The sequence below is a fragment of the Elephantulus edwardii genome, unplaced genomic scaffold (genome assembly GCF_000299155.1).
Source record: "Elephantulus edwardii isolate Elephantulus edwardi_28Jun2011 unplaced genomic scaffold, EleEdw1.0 scaffold00362, whole genome shotgun sequence".
Taxonomy (NCBI): Eukaryota; Metazoa; Chordata; class Mammalia; order Macroscelidea; family Macroscelididae; genus Elephantulus; species Elephantulus edwardii.
The window spans coordinates 1,258,461-1,266,762 of record NW_006400112.1 but is presented as its reverse complement, the minus strand read 5'-3'; the positions used below and the strand labels follow the sequence as shown (position 1 = coordinate 1,266,762).

The 8,302-nt window shown below is 40.4% G+C and overlaps 1 pseudogene; it reads right to left on the bottom strand.

The window, feature by feature from the left end:
* Nucleotides 1-3,305: 3,305 nt before the first annotated feature.
* The window catches only part of LOC102873768, a 47,570-nt pseudogene continuing 42,573 nt past the window's right edge, over nt 3,306-8,302 (bottom strand).

The following is an 8,302-nucleotide window of genomic DNA, read 5'->3' as shown; positions in this document are numbered from 1 at the left end:
TCGTTAAAAAACCAGAAAGTAAAGAAAAAAAATTAAATCTATGTCAGAAAAGATTCTGAAGATTGCAGTGGAATGTTGAGAAGTCAAAACAAAAGGAACATATGGCAAAGTGAAAGAGCTGAACAGAAAGTTTCAAAGGGGAGCTTGGGAGGACAAAGCAAAGTATAATGGAATGTGTAGAGAGCTGGAAATGGAGAATAAAAAGGGAAGAACTTGCTCTGCATTTCTCAAGCTGAAAGAACTGAAAAACAAAGTTTCATGTCGCAATATTAAAAGATGGGATGGGCAACTTATTGAAGGACCCAGTAACCATCGTAAGAAGATGGAATCACTGTACTGGAAAGACTCTATTGACACTGAAAAAATGTCAAGAAGTGTCATATAAATTGAGGCCAAGAGTAACAAAAGAAGAAGTAGGAGATGCCTTGAAGACATTGGCAAAAAATAAGGTCCCAGAAATCTATGAGCTATCAACTGACTTGTTTCAGTTAGCAGATGCAGCCTTGGATGTGCTCATCAGTCTACACAGGAAGTTTCAAGAACACCTGTCTGGTCAATAGATTGGAAGAGGTCTATATTTGTCCTCATCTCCAAGAAAGGTGACCCAAATGAATGTGGAAACTACTGAACAGTATCATTAATATCACATGCAAGCATAATACTGCTGAAGATCATTAAAAAACAGCTAGAACAGTACATAGATAGGGAACTGCCAGAAAGTTAAAGCAGGATTTAGAAGAGGCTGTGGTACCAGGGATATCATTGCTGATGTCAGATGGATCCTGGAAGAAATATGGATCTGATAAGGAATAAAAGAAGAATGTCTATTTGTGCTTTATTCACTTTGCAAAGGCATTTGACTGTGTGGATAATAAGACGTTGTGGCTGACATTGAGAAGAATGGGAATCCCAGAGGATTTAACTGTGCTCATGTGGAGCCCTGGAAAGGGTTAAACCGGGTGGCTCCTTGGAGGCAAGGATTCTGAGGCTCCGTCTAACATACTTTGGACATGTTGTGAGGAGAGACCGGTCCTTAGAGAGGGACATCATGCTTGGGAGGGTGGAGGGACAGCGCAGGAGAGGAAGGCCCTCTATGAGGTGCATTGATTCACTGACTGGGATAATTGGGATGGAAGTGTCAGAGACAGTGCGATTGGCACAGGACAGAGCGGAGTTTAGGGCTGTTGTACATAGGGTCGCTATGAGTCGCAGGCGACTCGATGGCACATAACAACAACAACAACAACATGTGGAGCCTATATCTGAACCAAGACACTATTGTGCAAACAGAGCAGGGGAGCATTGCCTGGTTTAAAATTGAGAAGGGGGTGCATAAGGGTTGTATTATTTCTCCATACCTATTCAATCTGTATGCTGAACAAATTATCTGAGAAGCTGGACTCTGAAAAAAAGTTGTGGCATCAGAATTGTAGGGAGACTCATCAATAACCTCTACTATGCAGAAGACACAACCTTACTTGTTGAAAGTGAGAAGGACTTGAAACACTTATTGTAGAAAATCAAGGAATGCAGCCATCAATATGGATTGCATCTCAACGTCAAAAAAGCAAAATTCTTACCACTGGACTGATAGGCAGCATCATGAAGGATGGAGAAGAAACTCAAACTGTCAACTGCTTCATCTTGCTTGGATCCACTATTAACACCCTCGGTACCAGCAGCCAGGAAAATCTGCAGTTAGGGACCTCTTCAAAGTATTGAGGAGTAATGATGTCAGTTTGAGGACTAAGGTACATCTGATTCAGGCTATAGCTTTTCAGATAACTTGCTATGCATCTGAGAGCTGGACAACAAATAAGGATGACAGAAAAAGAATTGATACCTTTGAGCTGTGGGATTGGAGAAGAGCACTGAACGTGCCATGGGTAACCAAGAGAACAGGTAAGTCTTTGAGAGGGTGCATCTGGAGTGCTCTTTGGAGGCAAGAATGATGAGGCTTCACCTCACTTACCTTGGTTATGTTGTTAGAAGGGGCTATTCCTTGGAGAAGGACATGATGCTGGGAAGGGCAGAGGGTCAGCAAAGGAGAGGAAGAACCTCAGGTGGATTGACACGATGACTGCTGCAATGGGTTCTTGTATGTCAGGAAGTGTAAGGATGGTGCAGGACAGAACAAGGTTCAGATCCTTTGTTCATAGGGTCGCTATGTGTCATAGTCAACTTGACAGTTCCTAACAACAAGAACCTGTTTGAGCTTCTTTGAGCTTCTCCTATTTGGATTTCCTCATTTTTCCTTGACCAGGGAAGTTTTCTTCTAGTATCTCTTCCACAATTTTCTCCATGTTTTCTCTCTTTTGTTCTGGAATTCCAGTCATATGTAGGTTGTTCTTCTTGATGTTATCCTACGTGATTCTAATGTTCTCTCTATTTTATTTTCATCTCCTCTCTTTTTTAACTCTAGTATGGTCCATGAATGTACCTGTCTTCTAACTCACTAACTCTCTGTTCCATCTCTTCTGCTTTTTAATCCTTATAGCACATTGGAAATATGATATTTTTGTTTTAATACTCTTGATTGTTTTTCATGTGTTTCTGTTATTTCCAGTATAGTATTCATTGTAATTTCTCTGTCTTATGATGATTTTCTAAGTTCTTGTACCTCTTTATTTATAATTTCAATTCTTTTCCCCAACTTTTGCAATTTCTGCTGTAATTATTCATATTCTTCCTTGACTATATATTTCTTTTGGCTGTCTGTCTCTGGAGTGTTTGTGCTATTTATGGCTTCCAACTTTTCTTCCATCATTGACACCTTCTTCTGTAGCTCTTTATATAACTCCATTTCAACATATATCTTTTGTCTTTCTGTCTCTAGGGAATTTGCTTTATTTGTGGCTTCCATTCTTTTCTCTATAATTTGTACTTTCTTCAGTAGCTGTTCATATAACTCCATGTCAATATTTATTTTTCCTGCTGTTCTGTCCCTGAGATATTCATTGGGTCTGTGGTATGTTCTGTTTTTTGTTTTGGGGTTTGGGGTTGTTTTTTGGTTTTGTTGTTTTGGGTTTTGTGTGTGTGTGTGAAGGCTTGTCTTGTTTTTTCACAATGTTTCTGTTGCCTGTTGATTTTTTACATTATGTGAAAATTATACTGGTATGTGTTCTGCTGTTTCTGTTATGTCTCTGTTGTTTGGTTAGTTGCTTAACTTTATGAGATGATTAATTAGTGGCAGGCTTACAGTGTTTTATCTGGGGGTAGAGGGCAACTTGGTCTACCAGCAGTCCTTTTCAGTCCTGTGGTGCTGATTGTAGCCCACTTTCCTTTATTTTTTTAAATTTATTTTTTTAATATATTTGGTATAATTTATTGATGATCATGCAGTTGCTCCAAAAGGTTCTTTCTGCACTTTTCTAATTCTCCTTCACTCAGTTCAATGTCAGAATTATCCCAATTACCAGAATTCTTTCCAGTCTTTTCCTTAGGAGATTTGTGTTTTGATTCTAATCTCTGCCTGACTCTATCCTTTTCACTTTTATGACCCTTTTCATTTTTTGTCACCTCACTCAGTATCTGGTTCTGGAGCATTAGATTTATGTGTTCTTGCTTTTCTTCTTATGATTTTTTGACTTCTTATAACTTCTATCAGACTCAGCAGTAGAAGTATTCTCTGAAGCAGAACAGGATTCAGATTTCTGTCTTTTCTTCTTTGAATGGCTCTCATCATCATCATCTGAATCTGATTGACACCAGTTGAGAGTGAGAATGTTTCCTATGATTTTGTTGTTATTGTTGTTATGTGCAGTCAAGTCACCTGCAACTCATAGAGACCCTATGTACAACAGCCCTGAACCCTGCTCTATCTTGTGTCAATCAATCTTTTTGTCTCTGACATCCCATTATCTCAGTCACTGAATCAATCCATCTCATCGAGGGTCTTCCTCTCCTGTGCAGTCACTCCACCCTCCTAAGCATGACATCCCTCTCCAAGGACTGGTCCTGCCTTGCAGTATGTCCAAAGTATATCTGATGAAGCCTCAAAATCCTTGCCTCCAAGGAGTAGCCTTGTCTTGCCCTCTCTAGGATGAACCTGTTTGTTCTCCTAGCAGTCCACGGTATATTCAATACTCTTATCCAGCACCAGAGCTCAAAGGCATCAATTCTCCTTCTACCATCCCTAGTCATTGTCCAGTTTTCTGATACAGAGTAAGTAATTTCCAAAACTATTGCCTTAATCGGGCGCACCTTAGCTCCAGATTGACTTTGTTAATTTTCAGTACTTTGGAAAGATCTCTGATAGAAGATTGTACGAATGCAATTTGTCTTTTAATTTCCTGGCTGCTGGTACCAAGACTATTGATTGCGGAGCCAAACAAGCTAAAGTTGTCAATCTCAATTTCTTCACCATCTATCATGATGCTGCCAATTGGCCCAGTGGTGAGAATCTTTGTTTTCTTCATGTTGAGCTTCAATCCATATTTAAGGCTGCAGTCCTTGACCTTCTGCAACAAGCACTTCAAACCATCCTAAGTTTCAGCAAGCAGGGTTGTGTCATCTGAGTAATGCACACTGTTGATGAGTCTGCCTCTAATCTTTATTTCTCCTCATAGAGCCCAGCCTCCTGGATAATCTGTGTTGTCTGTGGTGACAAAAGAAGAAGTTCAAACTGCTCTGAAAGAATTGGCAAAAAACAAGGCCCCAGGAAGTAATGATTTTTTTAGATTTCTTAAAATGTTTCTTGTTTTTTGAATAATGATGCTCACATTCATGTTCAAGTACATGCATAAAATCGTCATTCATTTTCTTTAAGATTCTAGAATTATGTCCTCAAATCCATGCTCTTTTACAAATCTCTCTCTTATATCTTCCAAAAAACAGTATCTAATTCTACTGGAGGAGCAGCTTGTTTCAACATATGTTTTTTACAAATAAATTTTTTTAAATGTGTGTGTGTGTGTGTGTGTGTGTGTGTGTGTGTGTGCCGTTAAATTGGATCTTACTGGTACAGGAGGAGATCGACCCTTCTTCTCTCGCAGAGCATGTATTGGGTTCGAACTAAGTACCTCTGGGATTGCAGTGCAGCTTCTTGCCACTAAGCCACCAGAACACCCCTTGTTTCAACATATTCTTAAAAGCAGAATCTTTTCATTTCATTTTCTGAGTCTCCTCTTTTTCATGTTCAAGGGCTTCTGCCTTTTCTAGCAAACTATTGAAACAATCTTAATATTTCCAGTACCTAATGTGTTTGACCTTTTAGTTGAACCAATTATTGCCATGAAGTCTTCAAAAGTAGTATTTGCTTCTACTACAAATCCTTTATCCTTTAGAATATCTTTTATTATCTTTTTCTCATCATGATAACGTATTTTAAGATCTTCAACATAAAACTTGAAAATATCAAGTGTAGTAGATCCAGGCTGACCAAGCATACTAGTGAATATAATGTCAGAACTAATAGTTAGATACAATTCTATCCAAGATGAAATAGAATGTAGTTGTCCATGTTCATGCTATTCCTCTAAAAATATCTTACAAAGTTCCCTATTTTTACACTGTTGTCTCCTTTCTCTCAGCAAGCTTTTCTGTTTCTCCTCCTCTTTCTCTTTTTATAAAACATGAATCTGTTCTTAAAAAAAATTAATGCATCTTCTTTGTGCATAACTCCCTATCTTCAAAAGTTGGATTATCCATCAAATAATGTTGAGCTTCTGAAATTTGTTTTAGTCCTTGGATTGTTGAATGGTGTGTCCATGTTCCCCAAATGAAGCAATTTTTCTCCAAGTTTATTACAGGCAACTCCTTTGCTAGTCCTTCAATATGATGGGTTTGCAAGACAGTCTCTGACTTGGTTCTTGTCCTCTCTCCCAAAGGCAAACTATCCCATAGACTTCCAAAAGAATAAACGAATCTGTCTTAGAGGAAGTAAAACCGGTGTACTCCTTAGAGGCAAGAATGTTGCTGTCTTCCTTTGTCTGAGGAAGCATAGCCAAGTTCTTCACTTCTCTTTTCAGCAAAGGTTCCTGTTATGATATTTGACTCCTAAGCAATGTTAATGTGGATGCCAGATTCTGGAGCCTTCCAACAGAGGTGTACAGGTGGATCATCAGGATAAAGTCCCAGGTGAATGTGATGTCTTGTCAAGACCCTTTGTGTTTGTGTTCCCTGTTTGGGCATGGGTAGGTTTTCGGTGGGCTTCTGGGTTCCATTTATGCCAGACTTGGGCTTGAGAACAGTACTTTGAAAAGTCTGTCCAGGGCTCCAGGCTGCCAAATGATCCAGGATTGTCTTTTCATCAGCACATCCATGGTCACTTTAAGACTGAAACAGATGTCTTCTGTTTCAGCAGCTGTAGTGATAAAAGTTCTGCCTAGTCTTCCATAAGGTTTGGTATTGATTTCACAGAGCCTCATTTACCACATCAGCCTGAACATCCTGTCTGGGTGTCCCTTAAAGATGCACCCTCCTCACCATCTTGGCCACAGCACAGGTCCGAGTCACCTCCCTTTCTTGGCTGGTTTATCATCTGACCTCCCTGCTTCCACCAAGAGGCTATTTTTTGGAGAGGAACATCCAACTTGTAACAGTGGAAAATCAGCAAGAGAGGAGGCCTAAATGAGATGGATTTACACATTAATTTCAGCAGTGAGCTCAAGTATGTCAAAGATGATGAGGATGGCACAGGATAGGATATGGTTCTGATCTGTATTTTAAAGGATTGCTATAAGTCAACTCAACGGCACCGAACAACAGAGTATCAAAGCATATTCCTAATAATTTCAGACATCAGCAAATCAGTAAGATAATTAAGGACTTCAACAGTGCTATAAACAGACTCAGTAATGTCTGTTCCAGAGTCAGCCCCTGATCTTGGCCTTATTTTGACTGCTCATATTGAGCAAATTTTTGTTTTCTTGATGTTGAACAAATTGTAGGCTGTAGTCTTTGATCTTCTCCAGGAAATGTTTCAAGTCATCTTCATTTTTCTGCAAGATTGTGTCCTCTGCATAATACAAGTTGTTGGTGAGTTTTCTTCCAATCCTGATGCCACATTCTACATATAGTCCAAATTCTTATATAATTTTCTAAGTATACAGATTGAATAGTTGTTTTTGTACACCATCGAGTGAGAAATGACCCATAACTGACTCTCTAGCAGGCTTTCAGAGGTAAGAAATTGTACAGACGTACACTGCCCATCTTTCTTTTGTGAAGCCAAGAATGGATTCAAATTGCATACCATTCCACTGACCAAGTCACCAGGTGGAATAGCAAGAGTTTCCCAAACCTAATGTTAGAGTGTTAGGAGTTTCTTGGGCACATAGTTTGAATACACAAGCTATTCTCTAGGAGAAAAACAAGCAAGTTTATCCTGTGTGATTTACTGCCTCTGAATACTCACTGGAAGGTCAGCTAAGAGTTGCTTACCACTAGAATGTAGAGAACAGGAGTTTCTCCTGGACCTGGTTCATTAGCTGGGCATAGGCTAGATAGGGTTCATTCCCAAAGTGAATGGAGAGCTTTCTCTCCCTGCCTAGCCTTCCCTGAGAGTGGAACGGCAGCACCTCAGTCTTTTTCTTATTTACCTCCTTTACCCTTCTTTCCCCCCCCCCCCAATTTCCCCACTACCCCCTTTCCATCATTTCCTCTCAGAGTCACATCCCTTGGGTGGGGCACAGGTAGTCTCTCCTGCTTCTCCCCAGCCCTGATGCCCTATGGCGAGAGGGAGGCCCCGCCCCACCAGGGCACAAGCGGTGGCGGTGGTGATTGGAGCAATGGGACCAGTGGTAGAGGTGTCAGCCACAGGTTCGGAGCCATCATGGAACTAATTTGCTAAATGAACCACCACCCCAGCCATGTGTCCTGCTTGAACCCTTGTGTCAGTGTCCCGTGACAGGGTTTCCCCTGTCCTCTTTCCTCAGTTGGCCAGGTCCTGGCCTGCATGTCCTGCCATGCAGAGAAAAATGAGGTGGTAATGGGCTGGGGATGACCTATTGTTAGGCCTACAGTTCTGCTGGGGAAGGGCATGTGGGAGGAAAAGGTCATGAGCCTTGAGTCTTAATTAATTAATTACTCATAGCATATTACAATTCATAGCAATAATTAAAATTTATCTACATTTAAATTCATAAATTCATCACAACATATTGATTCATCAATTCATGTGGTTGTTGTTGTTATGTGCCGTCGAGTCGCTTGCGACTTAGTGACCCTATGTACAACAGCCCTAAACTCTGCTCTGTCCTGTGCCAATCACACTGTCTCTGACATTCCCATCCCAATTATCCCAGTCACTGAATAAATCCACCTCATAGAGGGCCTTTCTCTCCTGCACTGTCCCTCCACC